This window comes from Kogia breviceps, chromosome 10 (genome assembly GCF_026419965.1).
Source record: "Kogia breviceps isolate mKogBre1 chromosome 10, mKogBre1 haplotype 1, whole genome shotgun sequence".
Taxonomy (NCBI): Eukaryota; Metazoa; Chordata; class Mammalia; order Artiodactyla; family Physeteridae; genus Kogia; species Kogia breviceps.
The window spans coordinates 60,260,763-60,278,640 of NC_081319.1; the positions used below are offsets into that span (position 1 = coordinate 60,260,763).

General features: G+C 38.7%; 1 pseudogene; it reads right to left on the reverse strand.

Annotated features, from left to right (window-relative positions):
* Window positions 1-1,133: 1,133 nt before the first annotated feature.
* LOC131763976 (RNA/RNP complex-1-interacting phosphatase-like) lies at window positions 1,134-17,306 on the reverse strand (annotated as a pseudogene).
* Window positions 17,307-17,878: the final 572 nt, after the last annotated feature.

Below are 17,878 nucleotides of genomic sequence, written 5' to 3' on the forward strand. Positions count from 1 at the left end.
TCCTTCTCTCTGCCTCAGCTCTCAAGGATTGGTCACCTACATGTTATTAGTAATTATTATTTGGTTTCTGTTCATAATTACCATCAGAAGACACAGCACTTATGGGCCCAATTACACAGCCCAGCTACACACCATTCTTCTTCACTTTGGCTTCCTGTCCACCAGCAGGAACTTGATTTATATTTGTTCTCCCTTCACCACAGCCCAGTAATTTCTGTGACTGACTCTCAGTCTCACCAGAATCTGTAGCTCTCACTCTGCCCCAACATCCCACCCCATCATTTGCTCACTGAAGTGTACTCTAGAAATTTAGGTAAACTGGATATTTTACCATGGTTCACCATCTCATATGAAACGAAAAGAAGAGCAGCTTTCTTATGGAATGACACAGAACTTGTAACAATAAAACACCAGTCTGCACGAGAAAGGGAAGAAGAGAATGATGGAAATACTTTCTGGAAAACTATTTTGACATGATGTTTTATTTGTTCCTGGTAAATAAATTGAAATCTTCTAAATATTCAAAGAAAATCAATCTAAACCACTAAATTCAATAATACAGGAATATAACTTTTTTAAAAAAATTTCTTTGGCTGCACAGCATGTGGGACCTTAGCTCCCCAACTAGGGATTGAACCCATGCCTGCTGCACTGGAAGTGCAGAGTCTGAACCACTGGACCACCAGGGAAGTCCCTGGAATAAATCTTTTAAAGGAGAAGTTATAAATCCCTTGGTTATATGAACTGGAGATTTTTAGTAAGAAGTCATGTATTTTAAGTGACTTGGAGCTTTAAAGAAAGGAAGGAAGGAAGGAAGGTAGGAAGGAAGAAAGAAAAAAAAGGGACTTCCTTGGTGATGCAGTGGATATAATATCAAAAATAAGTAAATTAATTTAAAAAATTTAAGAAAGAATAAAAATGCTGAAATCCCCTGACTAATTATTCAGGCTGTTATATCTCGCTATTTCCAGATACATTCCTTTATAAACTTTTGGTAAAAGGTTATGCTATGTCAGGACAAATGAATTACAAACTTTTCTCTTTATCCAAAATTTGAGAAATTCCCATACACTTCTACCTTCATATTTTATAAAAAGGGAAAAGTAGTGACAACCCTTATACTTACATTCAATTGCATCATCTGGCCACATGCCTTCTACATCAATCAAATATCTACAAAACAACAAAATTCAAGTCATTTGTAAATAAAAAGAAAAGAAAATCAAGTTTTTGCAAAAGTGGTCCAATTTCACTTTACAAATGTAGATATAAAAATCCTGAGAAAATATCAGCACATCTAATCAATAATTATTAAAGAATGATATATACCATGACGACAAAAAGGCTTTATTCCAAGGATGCAAGGAAAATGCAACTTTAGAAAATCTATTAATATAATTATTTACATTAATACAACAATTTAATTAATAAACAAAAGAGAATAAAATACAGGACCAAACTGGCAGATGTTAAAAAGTTATCTGATAACATACAACAGTCAGTTTCGGTCAAAATGCTTTGTACACTCAAAACAGGAGATTTAATATGACAGATTATTCATCAAGAACCAACAAATAACAAAAGACAAATTAGGATAAATATTAACATCATATCTAAAAAAACCCTATCTAACCAACCATAGGACTCAGAAACTTAGGAATCACCATCACTGACAGCTATTTCTCCCTCACCCTCAACCGTCAACCCACCACCAGTGCTAACAATGATACTGCCTACGTACCTCTAGAATCTGTACACATTTTTCCACCAAAATGACCACCATACCCTGGTCCAAGCCACCATTATGCCCAATGTCTACAAAAGTCTCCTAACTTGTATCCTCGCTTCCACTCTTTCTCCCCACAGTGTATTCTCCACTCGGTAGCAAAATGATAGGTTGAAAGTGCAATTGGGTATGTTCCCCACACTCACCTTCAACAAAAAAGTTCAATGGTTTTCTACTCTTAAAGTCAGAAACCTTAAACATAAGCCTGCACGATCGAGCTCCTACCCACACTTGCAGCTCCATTATAATGACATGCTCCCCCAACGGCCCCACCTTCCTGGCCAGTTCCTCCCACACAGCATATGCTTTCCTCTTATAGGGTCTTGTGCTATTCCTTATGCTCAGAAATCTCTCCCCAACGTCCCTATCTGGTTAATACCTACTCATCCTTCAGATATCAGCTGAAACATCCCTGAATAAACCTTCTCTAAACTCCATGATGAGATCAAATGCTCCCTAAAATATGCTCTCATGGTACCATGTCCCTCTCCTTGGCACTTGTCAGAGTTGTTATTCTACATGCAGAGTATGATTCTTGACTATCTAGTCCCTCTCTGCACTGTTAGAATTCACAAAGGGCAGGTCAAGTCTCTTCACTCACAACATTTCACAAGTCTTTTTGCTAGCACCCAGCACAGTGCTTAAACATAACAGATGCTCAATAAGTATTTCTTGCAGGAACAACCATAAATTGGTACAGTGTAGCAACATCCACAAAAAGCATAAGGGCATAAACTCTTTGATGCAGAAGTCCCATTCTGAGTGAAGTTAACTGAGACAAAGCATATATATTCAAAGATGTTCACACAGGAATGTTCATTACTTTGGTGTTTTATAATATCAAAAACTTCTGACTTTTATATGGTCATCAATAAGCAAATGAACAATGCAGCCTTAAAAAAATAAACAAATGGGACCTAATGAAACTTAAAAGCTTTTGCACAGCAAAGGAAACTATAAACAAGACCAAAAGACAACTCTCAGAATGGGAGAAAACATTTGCAAATGAATCAACAAAGGATTAATCTCCCAAATATATAAATAGGTCATGCAGCTCACTATTAAAAAAACAAACAACCCAATCAAAAAATGGGCAGAAGACCTAAATAGACATTTCTCCAAAGACGACATACAGATGGCCAAGAGGCACATGAAAAGCTGCCCAACATCACTCATTATTAAAGTAATGCAAATCAAAAATACAATGAGGTATCACCTCACACCGGTTAGAATGGGCATCATCAGAAAATCTACAAACAACAAATGTTGGAGAGGGTGTGAGGAAAGGGAACCCTCTTGCACTGCTGGTGGGAATGTAAACTGATACAGCCACTATGGAGAAAAGTATGGAGGTTACTTAAAAACTAAAAATAGAATTACCATATGACCCCACAATCCCACTACTAAGCATATACCCTGAGAAAACCATAATTCAAAAAGAGTCATGTACCAAAATGTTTATTGCAGCTCTATTTACGATAGCCAGGACATGGAAGCAATCTAAATGTCCATCAACAGATGAATGGATAAAGAAGATGTGGCACATATATACAATGGAATATTACTCAGCCATAAAAAGAAATGAAACTGAGTTATTTGTAATGAGGTGGATAGACCTGGAATCTGTCATACAGAGTGAAGTAAGTCAGAAGGATGAAAACAAATACCATATGCTAACACATATATATGGAATCTAAAAAGAATGTCATGAAGAGATTAGTGGTAGGATGAGAATAAAACACAGACCTACTAGAGCATGGATTTGAGGATATGGGGAGGGGGAAGGGTAAGCTGTGACGATGTGAGAGAGTGGCAGGGACATATACACACTACCAAATGTAAATTAGATAGCTAGTGGGTAGCTGCAGCATAGCACAGGGAGCTCACCTCTGTGCTTTGTGACCACCTAGAGGGGTGGGATAGGGAGGGTGGGAGCGAGGGTGACGCAAGAGGGAAGAGATATGGGAACATATGTATATGTATAACTGATTCACTTTGTTGTAAAGGAGAAACTAACACACTATTGTAAAACAGTTATACTCAAATAAAGATGTTAAAAAAAGATATTTACTATAAAATTCAGGTATAAGTATATGCAATTTGGATCGACTTAATAAAGCCTTAGAAAATACTTGGAATTTATATTAGTAAAACTGTCAGTCATGGAAGATTAAAAAATCGCATGGCCAAGGGAAATATTATAATTTATGAAAACTTAGCTTGAACCATTAACATGAGTCCCCAGATGTAAATGTCAAGACAGTTGAAACTTAATTAACATGAGTTAGAGGAAGGAAAGTTTAGAACATCTGTTTGTGTCCCATTTCTTGGCCATTTGATGCAAATAAAATACTTGCTTAGAGCAGTTGTCACACTGAAAGATTTGATCCTTAAATTAAGAATTGCTTAATTTGTTCTCCTCTTGAATCATAAATTTTACAAGTAAAGTTTGTAATTTTGGCATAAAATAAATGCTAGAAATAAAAAAAAACTTCTGACTTTTATATGTTCATCAATAAACAAAGGAACAATGCAGCCTTAAAAAAATAAACAAATGAGACCTAATGAAACTTAAAAGCTTTTGCACAGCAAAGGAAGCTATAAACAAGACCAAAAGACAACCCTCAGAATGGGAGAACATATTTGCAAATGAATCAACAAAGAATTAATCTCCCCAATATATAAATAGGTCATGTAGCTCACTATTAAAAAAACAAACAACCCAATCAAAAAATGGGCAGAAGACCTAAATAGACATTTCTCCAAAGACGACATACAGATGGCCAAGAGGCACATGAAAAGCTGCTCAACATCACTCATTATTAAAGTAATGCAAATCAAAAATACAATGAGGTATCACCTCACACCGGTTAGAATGGGCATCATCAGAAAATCTACAAACAACAAATGTTGGAGAGGGTGTGAGGAAAGGGAACCCTCTTGCACTGCTGTTGGGAATGTAAACTGATACAGCCACTATGGAGAACAGTATGGAGGTTACTTAAAAACTACAAATAGAATTACCATATGATCCAGCAATCCCACTACTGGGCATATACCCAGAGAAAACCATAATTCAAAAAGACATATGCACCCCAATGTTCATTGCAGCACTATTCACAATAGCTAGGTCGTGGAAGCAACCTAAATGCCCATCGACAGATGAAAGGACAAAGAAGATGTGGTACATATACACAATGGAATATTACTCAGCGATAAAAAAAGAACAAAATTGGGGCTTCCCTGGTGGCGCAGTGGTTGAGAATCCACCTGCCGATGCAGGGGACATGGGTTCGTGCCCCGGTCCGGGAGGATCCCAGATACACGGAGTGGCTGGGCCCGTGAGCCATGGCCGCTGAGCCTGTGTGTCCGGAACCTGTGCTCTACAACGGGAGGGGCCACAGCAGTGAGAGGCCTGCGTACCACACAAAAAAATGAAATTGGGTCATTTGTAGAGACGTGGATGGACCTAGAGACTGCCATACAGAGTGAAGTAAGTCAGAAAGAGAAAAGAAATATTGTATATTAATGCATATATGTGGAATCTAGAAAAATGGTACATGTGAACCGGTTTGCAAGGCAAAAGAGAGACACAGATGTAGAGAACAAATGTATGGACACCAAGGGGGGAAAGCGGGGCACGGTGGGGGTCGGTGGTGGTGAGATGAATTGGGAGATTGGGATTGACATATATACACTAATATGTATAAAATAGATAACTAATAAGAACCTGCTGTATGAAAAATAAATAATTTTTTAAAATTCAAAAATAAATTAAAATAATAAATAAATAAATAATTTTTTAAAAAAGAATGAGGTTGGAAGACTGTCAAAACAGCACACAGATCACACACTCAAGCCCCGGAAGTTGGGGAACTGCATTAAGTCCCCCACTTCGGATCACATCTCCCTGCCTCACGAGTCTCAGTCTGACTGGGCTAGCTTTGGCAAGGGGACAGAGCTGGATCGGGAGCCGCTGCTGCCATATCTGGATCAAGCTCCAGTTTTGCTCTGTCACCCAACACCTAGCCAGACTCACCTAGCAACTCAGCTGAGAGGAACAAATTAGGATAGCTCAAAGAATAGGCCTCATACAGCATCAGCCTGAAGGAGTTTATGACCCTGGAAGAAATGGATCAGAAGAAAGGATCCGGGGGACTTCCCTGGTGGTGCAGTGTGTAAAGACTCCACACTCCCAAGCAGGGGGCCCGGGTTCATTCCCTGGTCAGGGAAGTAGATCCCACATGCATGCCGCAACTAAGAGTTTGCATGCCACAACTAAGGAGCACACCGGCTGCAAATAAGACACGGTGCAAACAAATTAATTAATTAATTAAATACAACAAATATTTTTTAAAAAGATCCAGGAGTGTGTGATCTGTATGATGGAGTTTGTTTATGCGAACCCAATTTGATTTCTGCTGTGTATGCAGATCACCTGGGCTGTACAGATGACTGGCTGATGAGATCCTTCAACGTGGCCCTCCTGCATGGAGACAGTTGATGCAGCCCTGCTTTTGTCCTATGAGACTAACTGAGCCAGTGTCTCTCACCTGCCTTCAAGCGAACCATCATTTTTGGTGGTTTTGATCTTTTGTCGTTGAGCCCAAAGAGCCAGGGATTGGGAATTAAGATCATGCATGGAAGTTTCCTAAAAATTCCTGAATGGCTGCAGATGTTGGGGAAAAGTACGTGATAGCTTAGAAATTTAGAGGGAAAAGTAGGATGCTATTTTTAAGTAAAGCCTTCACCCAGTGTTTCAAACTATAATTTTATTTAGATCTTGTTATTGCTCCAGTATATAGGAAATGTGTAAAGTGTTACAGCAGCTATATATGTTTCATTTATGTGTCGAAGATTAGGATAAAGATAGTGGTTGTTTTTCCTAAGTGAGATAACTTTCTTCTTCCCCATACCCAAATTCTTTTCTGAAGTTGCTGGCATTTGGGTCAAGGTTTTACTTAAAGCTACATTTTATAACACTGGCACAAAAAAAGTAGTTTTAGGCTCGTTTGCATAGTTCTTTTTTTTTTTTTAAGAAAAACATAGAGCATTTATTTTTTACTTTATAGGAACTCCACAAGTTAAGGTCCCATTGTTCTTTGGCTGTGATTGTGGTTACTATTGAGGTTGCTGTTTTCTGTCTTTGCTGGTTCTTTCTAATCTACCATTTGTCATGATTGGCATATGATCATCTCAGGGTCACAAGATGGCTGCTGTAAAACCAAGAATCATATTCTCACAAAACAAGGAGGAAGCAGAAAAAGAGTCTGAATGCTCATTTTCCTAATGCATATTATTTCTCTTTTTTCAGAGAAAAGTATCATTCTCATAAGCACAATAACAGCCTTCCCCTAATTACTCATTTGCCAAAACAGATTGATATGACCATTCATAAGACAATTCATGGCAAAGAGGGATAGGATAATGATTGTCTTAGCCTAACAAGGATTTATTCACTAAAGCTGAATGCTTCACTCCTCAAAAAAATCATAAACTTCTATGAGCAAGGAAGAACTACTAAGGAACTGATAAGTAAACCATTCAGAATTGTTTGTCCAAGACCATATGATTCTTTTTTACCATTGGAAATGGAATTCATTGCCTTAGGCCTTTTAAAATAGTGTACTATTACTGTTGGGGCTGGTTCTGTGCCTGAAAACCAGTTTATTTATAACCTCTTACAAGTGCTATATCTGTTTGCAGTTAAGAAAGGCAGAATTCAAAGTGATCTCCTACCTTGTAAGCAAACTGAGATTCATTGTTCCTCTTCTATAAAAAAAATGAGTTAATGTGTCCAGAAACTAACTCTACTTCACTGGGGTTTAACATTACCCTTTTGTATGTGTTTCATCTAACTATTGTGGTTGTTAATATGGTGATAATTAAAAGTCAAGGTAAAGTTTCAACATTAAGAATTCTGATTTATTGAGCTTCAATTATACCACCATGCTTATGTAAAAATGAAAGCAACACCATGGTTACACTAAGAAAAGTTTCTCAGTTGTAACAATTTTGATTTATTCTTTCCTGTGACCTCCTTCCCTGTAGTCTTGAACCACAGCAAAAGGATACTGCATGTCTTCTTATTGTAGTGCTGAGGTTACTGAAGTTATAGAAAACACATTCAGTCTCTGTTTCTTGGAAGGAAAGTCCTGCTAGTTGACTGACAATTCGAAGCAGGGAGAAGTCAGATAAATGTGTTTCACGTTTTGCAACAAATGCAGAATTTGTATAATCACGACTTCACAGTTGTGATCTCAAAAAAGAAGGAATTTCTTCTTTATATTTTTCTTGCAATTAATATAAGAACACTCTGAATCTCTAAGCTTCTGAAGTGTTAGAAGTAGAGATGGTCTAGGAAAGATGTAGTTGTAATGTTTTACCCATTCAGCATGTGTTTATTTTTCCTTATGTACTCGAAGGTGACATATTTGCTCAGCTCAGTGACACTACAGCTAAAAAAATCATTCATTAGTAAAAGGAGAAGCAATCACAACCTAACAAATCATAAGTGTTTCTTATTATTTTATATTGAGTTGAATATTTGACTCTTAACACTTTTCTACATACAAAACACAAGTCTCTTGAAGGGTTCTTCATAGTGCATTATACAAGAATTCAGTATGTCATAAGAACTTAAAGATTTGACATTTCACTGTAGTAGTATGCATGTTGGTTAATTTTCGTACGACCCCATGATGAGTTTGAGGAAAAACTGAAAGAATTAGAGTATCTGGTTCTATTAAATTGTTACATGTATCTTGCTTAAGTTTTTGTTCATTAATTTATATCCAAGTACATAAAGAAAATTTGGAGGGAAAAAATAATAATAAATAAATAAGAATGACGTCTCCAAATATTTTCGTAGGAAGGTGTCCACCATATATTAAATTATAAACCAAAATGTCTGAATACTATATCATTCAATCACATGTATAGTCAGCTCTGTATATCCAACGGTTCCATATCCTGCAGATATGGAAGGCCGATTCTCCAACACCATTTTACATATGGGACTTGAGCATCCGAGGATTTTGGTATCCATGGGGAGTCCTAAAACCAATCCCCCTGCAGATACCAAGGGACCATCGTGTATGCTTATATCTGCATTTTTACGTCTGAAAACATATGTGCTAAATTATGACTGGTGGCAACCTCTGAGTAGGGGGCAAAATTGCCTTCCACTTCATACATTTCTCTGACTGCATTTTTTTGCATTCAGCTTACCTTAGCTTACATTACTATGGTAAACAGAACAATTTAAACATGGTCTGCCTCTTGGGGTTGGCAACTCCCCTCCACATGGGGTAGCCAGTCCTGTTTAAACCATGGGTACAATGGACACCAATAAGTCTGTCTATACATCAGGTGTCCCTGATCACCTACCACATTCCCTCACCTCTTCATCATGTTTTGTTATTTTCCAATGAATTAGCACCACTTGACACTCCATATATTTACTTATTTATTGATCTCTCTCCCCCACTAGAACATAAAGTACATAAGGGAAAGAACTTTGTTCTTTTCCTACTTTCCTACTTCCTAGGACAGTGCCTTCAACTTAGAAGGTGTTATATAAATATTTGCTGAAAATGAATCTATGAATTCTTTGCCCTTTCACACTACCCTCTAGTCACACCAGAGGCTGCCCCTCCAGAGCACAAGCTCAAGCCCTGTGCCTTTAGTACCTTTTCCCAATACCTGGGCTGTCCTTTCCTCATTCCGGCAAAATCCTCTTCCCCCAAGCCCAGCTCAAATGATGTCTCCTCGGTCAGGCCTTCCTCGGTTTTTCCTCTATATTCCTGCTGCGCTTGATTCTTTTATTATAAGTAACCCACTTATAGTCACTACATGTTTACCTTCCTAGATAACTCTAAGTGGCTACTGAACAAAGACTTCTAGTCACCTCTGTATTCCCGTGCCCTAACAACAAACCTATAAGGCTCTCGGTGTTTACTAAAACAATTTATTTTCTGAGTCTCTACCAATTCTAGGCAGTGGATAGTAGAGTCTCCTCCTCTTTATCAGTGAGCCTGGCATCTGTGGGAGGGGCTTAGAGGAGAGGAAGCCACCAGCGGATCATAACTAAGGTCCTTAGACTGCAATGGCAGAGAGCATGGTGAAGTTAGCCCACTGCATGCAGAAGACCCACAGACAGGTCAGCATATGCAATGGACTACACTTGGTATAACATGTGAACAATCAAGGTTTACAAACGTGTTCTCATGCACTCGTAAGGATCTTCTAGCCCATGCGGAACAGACAGAAGACACACAAAAGAGCCTGCAGGAAGTTAGTAGGCCGGCAGCTGCACCCTGACATCCTAAGAGGTAACAGTTCTGTGACTACAGTTAACACAAATCAGATAATTTGCCTCCTTTCTTGGCACCCTGGTTATCACAGGCAAGGACAAGCCTCTCAAGCTTCAAAGCTCAAGTACAGGGAAGATCTGTGAATAGGGCTTAAGATATTTAAGAGCTAGTACCTGCATTAAGCAACCAGGTTACAGAATGAAAATTCATCTTGAAATTCCAGTCTCTCCCTCTCTCTCTCACCTCCTATCCCCTATCTTCCCACCTCCATCTCTATTCCTTCTCCCCTACTCCCTGTTTTAGGTATATATGTGCATCATTTTATAAATACACGGAATACTTACTGTCTGTTAGATTTATTTAATAAAGTGCACACTCCTCAGGCTAAATTTAGAAAGAGGACAAAATGAACACTTTCTCATGTGGGTCAGTGGTGTTCCAAAGACGAAAGATTCCTCAGTCTTCAAACACGGCAAATACCATGTTCCTTCTGATAGTTAGAGGCTAGAAAAAGGCAAGTGGGTCCTTGACATTCAGATGCTATTAAGACCTACTATCAACTGAGTAGATCTTAAAGTGGAAACAAGAAAACACCAGCATTTTCAGTTCTTTCTGTCTGAAGATAAGTATAAGAGGTGGCAGTATTCTTCCTCACTTGCACCCAAAGGGTAAAAGCAGCAAACATATCTTAAACGCATATGATGAGGAAGCCACTCTTCTGGTCCACTCTGTTTTGTTTTGCTTCTAGGGATCTGTCCCACTCTGAACCTTTGCTTTTTCTTTGCTCTCTAATATATGCTGAGAACCTGAGAGTCTTAACCTTTTCTTCCACCTCTCAACGCCAATAAATAGGACAAAAGAACATTTTAATCTTTTTTATGTATTTGCCATTCAAATGGAAAATACATACTTATCTCAAATGGAAGATATATACTTGTCTCTTTTTTTAAAAAAAAAAGAGATAAGGAAGCTAGTTCAGTTCATATTTCTCACAAAAATCACTTTCCAAACTAAACTAAATTGTTTGTCACCATAAACAAGAAAAACACCATCCTCTATTAGCACCATCAGACATTTCCATCTTAATGTTACCAAACACAACAGGCCTAATGCCAGAACTATTAAAAATGTTAAAAATCCCCAGCCCCACTCAAAAGGCATACCAAAGTTCAGGGAAAGGAAAAAAGTACAGAAACAACTCACCATTATCGTTATTTTCTTTCAAAAACCCATTAACAGCACATTGGAATTTAAAAATAGTGTCATCATTTGGCACCTGATGCCCAATGGCACAAATTCTTAAATAAGGACTAGTTTCTGGTAAGTCCTACAAGGCAAAACCATGCAAATATGTATTACATCATTTGTAACGAAAGAATAAATAATTAATTAGAGAAGGCAGAATATAAACCAAGAGAGTACATTAAACTTAGTATGTCAGTCATTCTGATGAGAGCCATTTTTTCCAAAGCTGCTTTAACCAGTAAGTATCACCTGATTTTCATTAAAACTGCAGAATGGACAGTTACTAGGCATGCAAAAGGAAAAGCAAATCTATGTGAATGAATGCACATGTAACTCAAAATGATATAAACAGTTCTACCCACATTTATGTTCTATCTTACATTTCAAGGGCCATAAAGCGGCTGCCATTTAAGTAGAATAGAGTCAGAAGAACTTGGATTCAAATTGGGAAATAGAGCAAATTTCAGGCATTGTTGAGAACTGGTATTCTCGGGGTGGGAGAAAGTAGACTATCAATAGAAGACAGAAAAGGATAAGTGAAAATTCTGTAGTTCTGAATTTAAATGGAAAGTAGCAGTATGAACCTATGACATACTTTATATTAAAAACAAACATACATATCTCCCAGCTCTGACCACTGAAAAAGTCTAGAAACAACTAATGTCATATCAAAAGGACTCAGGAGTCACTGAGAAGCTCCAACTGGCCAAAGATAGGACCTCAATTGGAATAATAACTGTAACGGAGTCCACAGGGATATGAATAAATACATTTTTAAAAATTGGTCACCACTGTAGGATATTTGTGAATCAATTCTTTTGAAATCTCTTAAATAAAAGAAGAGGGCTTCCCTGGCGGCACAGTGGTTGAGAGTCCGCCTGCCGATGCAGGGGACACGGGTTCGTGCCCCTGTCCGGGAAGATCCCACATGTCGCAGAGTGGCTAGGCCGTGAGCCATGGCCGCTGAGCCTGCGTGTCCGGAGCCTGTGCTCCGCAACAGGAGGGACCACAAGTGAGAGGCCCACGTACCGGAAAAAAAAAAAAAAAAGAAGAGAATCATGCCTCTACAACTGGGCAACCAAGTAGTTGATGAGGGGAATCTTCTCCTGATAGAAATATACCCAGCTAATAAGTGAAAAAAGAACAACAGAATTCACCAGCTTTTGAAGCCTCAACTGAATTAATGGATGTAGGTATGAATCATCTGTGACTGCTAATATCACAGAAAGAGACAATTATATGTCTCCATGGAAGAACACATCATCACCTATGAAACTGTCTTGCCAAAACAAAACATGCAAGCTTCATTCTGATCAACTACCAATTTACAGGAAATAAAAGGATTGAAGAATATGTTAACAACACATGGAGTGTAATCATCAAAATCTAGATGGGACAGATTACCTGGTTTCTTTAAAAATAAAATTCAAGGAGGAAAAAAAAGTGAGAGACATGGAGGGAGAACCTATAGATTAAATAAGACTTCAGAGAGCTAAAAATCAACGGCAAAGTGTGGACCTTATTTGGATCTAATTCAAAATTCTTAAAAACGTTTTTTGTGACATTTAGGAGACAACTGCAAATTTGAGCACTCACTGGGTATTTAATACTAAAAAATTATATTAAGGAATACAAGTCCTATATTTTAAATATACATACCAAAAATGTATAGGTGTATTTACATGTTGTCTCGGAGCTGGTTCAAGATAATATGGAATAAGGTGAAACAGGTGGGGGTATAGATAAAATGTGACAGCCATCAGTTGGTAAAAATTAAAGCTGGATGAGTTCATGGGTATACAAGGAACACTCAAAGTATTTTGTATACTTTCGTATATGTTTAAAATTTGTGATAATTGTTTAAAAACAAGACGGCACTGTAGAAAAGTTTGGCAGTTTCTCAAAGGTTAAATGTACAGCTACCATATGATCCAACAACTCTGCTACTACCTACACTGCACATCTAGGAGAACTGAAAGCAGGGATTTGAACAAATATTTGTACCCCAATGATCACAGCAGCATGATTCACAATAGCTACAAGGTGGAAACAACCCAAGTGTCAATCAACCAATGAATAACAAACTACGTTATATACACAGTGGGATTTATTAAGCCCCAAAAGGAATGGCATTTTGTTCCATGCTATAATATGGATAAACCTTGAATACACTAGGTTTAGTGAAATAAGCCAGACATAGAAGGGCAAATAGTGTAGATTCCACTTACACGAGGTACCTAGAATAGGCAAATTCATAGAGACAGAAAATAGAATAGAGGTTACTAAAGGCTGGTGGGAGGGAAAATGGGGTTGTTACTGTTTGGTGGTCACAGAGTTCTTGTTGAGGATGATGAACAAGTTTTGGTTGTAGACAGTGGTGATGGTTACACAACACTGTGACTGTATTTAATGCCACTGAACTGCATATTTATAAACGGTTAAAATAAATAGGATGTATGTATATTTTACCATAATAAAAAAAGAGGAATAACTGAGTTGAAATTTCAATTCTTCCTTTTCCAAGAGTCAGTTTCATCGTCTGCAAAATTAGTAATTGTAGTTGTCTATCCTCTGAGCTTAGTGCAGAGTAAGCACTCAGTAGGAGATATCAGTACTACTTCCACTTCAACAGCAAAGGATTCTTGTGAAGATTAACTAAGTCAATGGATATGAAACAACTTTCTAAATGGCAAACTGCTATACAAATATTAACAAACATTAGGTGTTACTGTCTTCCAAGGCTATGGAACAGGTCAGAAGAAGGATCATTCTTTTGCACTGGTATGTCCTACATGGGCCAAGAGAATAGATGGGTTTCTGTACTATATCAGAAGGTATTAGGAAAAGAAAGCATAAAACTTAGAGAACAGCTGTCTTTTACTGTGATGCTTAAACGTGCTCAGGCAACTGCTTAAAATAAGTGCTAAAGACATAATGGACATACCATTCTTTCCTTTCAGCCTACGACTATTCTTACTAAAAGTTTACTTCATTTTCAAAATAGAGAACATGGAAGCTTATAGAATTTCTTAAGCATATCTAGAGCCTACTGCCAAATACTATAGTTCAATTCATATCTTTCATGTCATTTTGAAACAGCAATTAGAAATGTGTATTTAAGGAAACCACTAGCTTCCCTTTTTGAACCCATGAAAGAAGGCCAGGATTCACCTTACCATAAGATGATAAGCACTGAATTACTATGAATTACTACAGTATCAGAAAGAAGGTCACTTTCAATTACGGGTTCCATTTACCTCTGGCTTATAATAGCGGCAAGTATATGTTTAGTCCATAATCAGCCCAAGTTCTTCATTCTATTCTTGGAGTTTGTTAAAAAAAGATCCAAGGGGGGAAAACATTCTTCTGGAGCAAGATTCTTTTCAAAACTCTGTCAGAAAGAATAAAGTAAGAAAGAACATGTGTTTAAAATCCTTTATTATATTATCCATTTATTCAAACCGTGTGATGCTAACATATGAGATTCAAAGTAAAGTTTCCTCCTCTGGAATTTACAAGCGGTATTTCAATCCTTTCCCCCAGAGAGATTGGGCACAAGAAAATAAGTTCACTTCTATATATTTATTTCTATGTTTGTTTATTTCATGTTGGGCTCCTAACCAGACTGTAAACTCCCAGAAGGCAGGGACCACATCAATTTTGCCTACCACTGTATTGCCAGCTCCAAGCAGACTGCCTGTAAATAGACACATAAATAAATACTTCTGGACTATCTACCTATAGGAAGGATGGCTTTCACTGCTAAATATTCCTTTATGTATTTGGCTTATTAATGTATTCTGTTCCATTGATCTGTTTGGTTATTCAAGTGCCAGCAACACACTTTTCTTTTTAAATTAGAAGACTAGCTTTAGAGCAGTTTGAGATTCACAGCAAAACTGAGCAAAGCGTACACAGCTCCCACTTATACCCTCTCTCCTTCATCCCACACAGCCTTCCCCATGATCGACGTGCCGTACCAGTGTGGTTCATTTGTTAGAATTCATGAAGCAACACTGACACATCATTATCAATCAAAGTCCATAGTTTATTGCATTCATGGTACAAGTAACTGACTATTTCTTTATTTCTAGTATAGTCATCCCCAAACATTTACATACTGAGCTACATAAGAGTTTCTTATAAATTACTTTATTCTTTACTTATAGTTGGTTTTTTAAATTAAGTACAAAAGTAGGTTGTATTTATCTATGAATTCCATTTCTGGCTAGTAAAGGAGGTATTAAAAAGTACTTGCTATAAAAAGGGAAAATGGAGTACGATGGGGTTGAGAGCCAGGGCTCTATATGGTGAATTCAGATCTCTGGAAGCATAGGGTATTAACTTTCGCTTACCTTTTTTAAAGGAACTTTGAAAGCAATGAAACGAGTCCCAGGCATCCACTGTCCCACTGGGAGATAGTCTTTCCACATATCAATATATTTTTTGTTAGGCAAATTTTATGTTAGGCTGTCTCCCTGCATAGGATGAATGCGCCTTGAAAATGGAAATCATATCCCTCTATAGTAGGTCCCTCTTCTTTCTGCTTTGCATTTTGCTGCTCCACTTATTCAACCCCCCCCCAGTAATAACCTATACTTTCCTTGTTCCTGTTTTCCCATCTTGAAAACAGATAAAAGGCAGCTAAACAATGCAAAGGTCTCAACAAATAAGGGATAGCTAAAACCAGAGATGCCCAGAACTTCTGTATCCCTGATAAAACCTAGCCCAGTGTTGACTACTAAGGTATCGTTAATACATGCGTGTTGACTGAAATAGTTTAAACTCAATTCTTCCACTTCACAGTTTATTTTTCGTCCTCATACAAAACGTGATAATAAAATCCCTTAATGCTAGGAGTCACAGTGAAAAATAATATCTGAACTGACTTCTGTAAGATGAGTTAGAACTAAGGTTAATTCAGTGTATCTGAAGCATAGAAAGTGAGGGTAAAAGTGGCACAAGATGGGGCTAGAGAAGCAGAGAGGATTCTAAACCACGCAGAGTCTTAAAGGCCAACAATTTGTTTTCTATTCTCTAAACAATGTTTTGGAGCGATGTTTAGGAGCAATGTTCCAACTTGCTTTTAAGCTTTCTTGTGTGCAGAATGGATTGGAAGGAAACAAGAAATATGGACGCTAGTTAGGACCTAATTGCAACCGACAGGCAAGTTCAGTATTAGATGTTGAGGAAGAGTTGACAGATTCAAAAGAAATTCAGGAGATCAACTGAAGCGGGCTTAATGGCGTATGAGATGGAGGAAAGGAAGGTCTTTGGGAATTAAAGGGTTTACTACACACATGAGCAAAGTCTCAAAATTAATCAATGGATGTACGTTCACTACAGAGGTAGATCTCTCAAATGACACCGGTTAGGAAGCAACAGTACGCCCTTTATAATTCCTAGAGACAACACAAATCAACTGTTTCGATGGAAAATTCGGCGGTACCGGTGCGTTTTTTCACTCAAACTTAGTTCCAGTACCTCTTACTCACATTTTCTGTGCCAAAACAACACAGCTTGAGGAATTGAAGGGGATTCCATTTTGGTAATTAAGTACCGTCCCCAACACTGACAGTCCCATCTTCAAAAGCAGTCCCTCTGCATTTTACCCGAGGAGCAATGGCTACAGCCTCCCTTGTAAAACGATGGGGGGAAATCAGAACATCACACACTGTCGCTTTCAGCTACTGTGAACTGAGCCGCGAGACGACCAAAATCCCCTAGCACAGCGCGGACGCGGACGGGGCAGTGCGCGCGGGGGGCAAGACTGAGAGGAGACAGCCCAAGAGACGAAGCCCAGGCCCAGGGGCTCTGAGCTCCACCCGCAACGCCCAGGAGCCAAGGCGTATCACCTTTCCGGGATGTGCTTTCCGCCCTTCCTCTTGGCCGATGAACGTCCGGCCGGAAAAGCCGCGATCCTCACTCCAGCGCGCACGGGCATGATGCCACTGGTTCATGTGACCCCCCAAGATGCCGCCAACCCAACGCCACGCGTGCCAAAGCCGCCAACCCGGCGACCCGGCTGCCAGAACAAGGCCCCGAACCACAGGCGCCTAGGCACAAACACACGCAGCTCGCGGACCGCCTTCTACTGTGCATGCGCCAAGGCCAGTCGCGATGACGTCATCACGCCGGCCGACTGAGACGCTTGATTAGTAGAGGACTCGGAGGCCTGCAATTCCCTGCTAAGCCGGAGGATGGCAGGAGAGATCTATTAGTTCGTGTGTGTACTCTTCGGAATTCCAGTCATAAGGGACATGGAAAGTTGTCCCACTCTCCCAGTTGCTCCTGTGGTTCTTTCAGATATTTCCCAAGTGCTTACATTCACACTTGTTGTATCTTGTATGTAAGTATTTGTACGTAATGGATATCCTGTATTTTATAGAAGAGCAGCATACTATACATAGTCTACAGTCTGTCTTGGATAGTGATTTTCCCAGTCAATTTGTGTGTACATCCATTCTATTCTCTTTAATAGCTGCGTAACATTACATAATTTACATGGCCAGGCCAACATTGATGGGCTTTT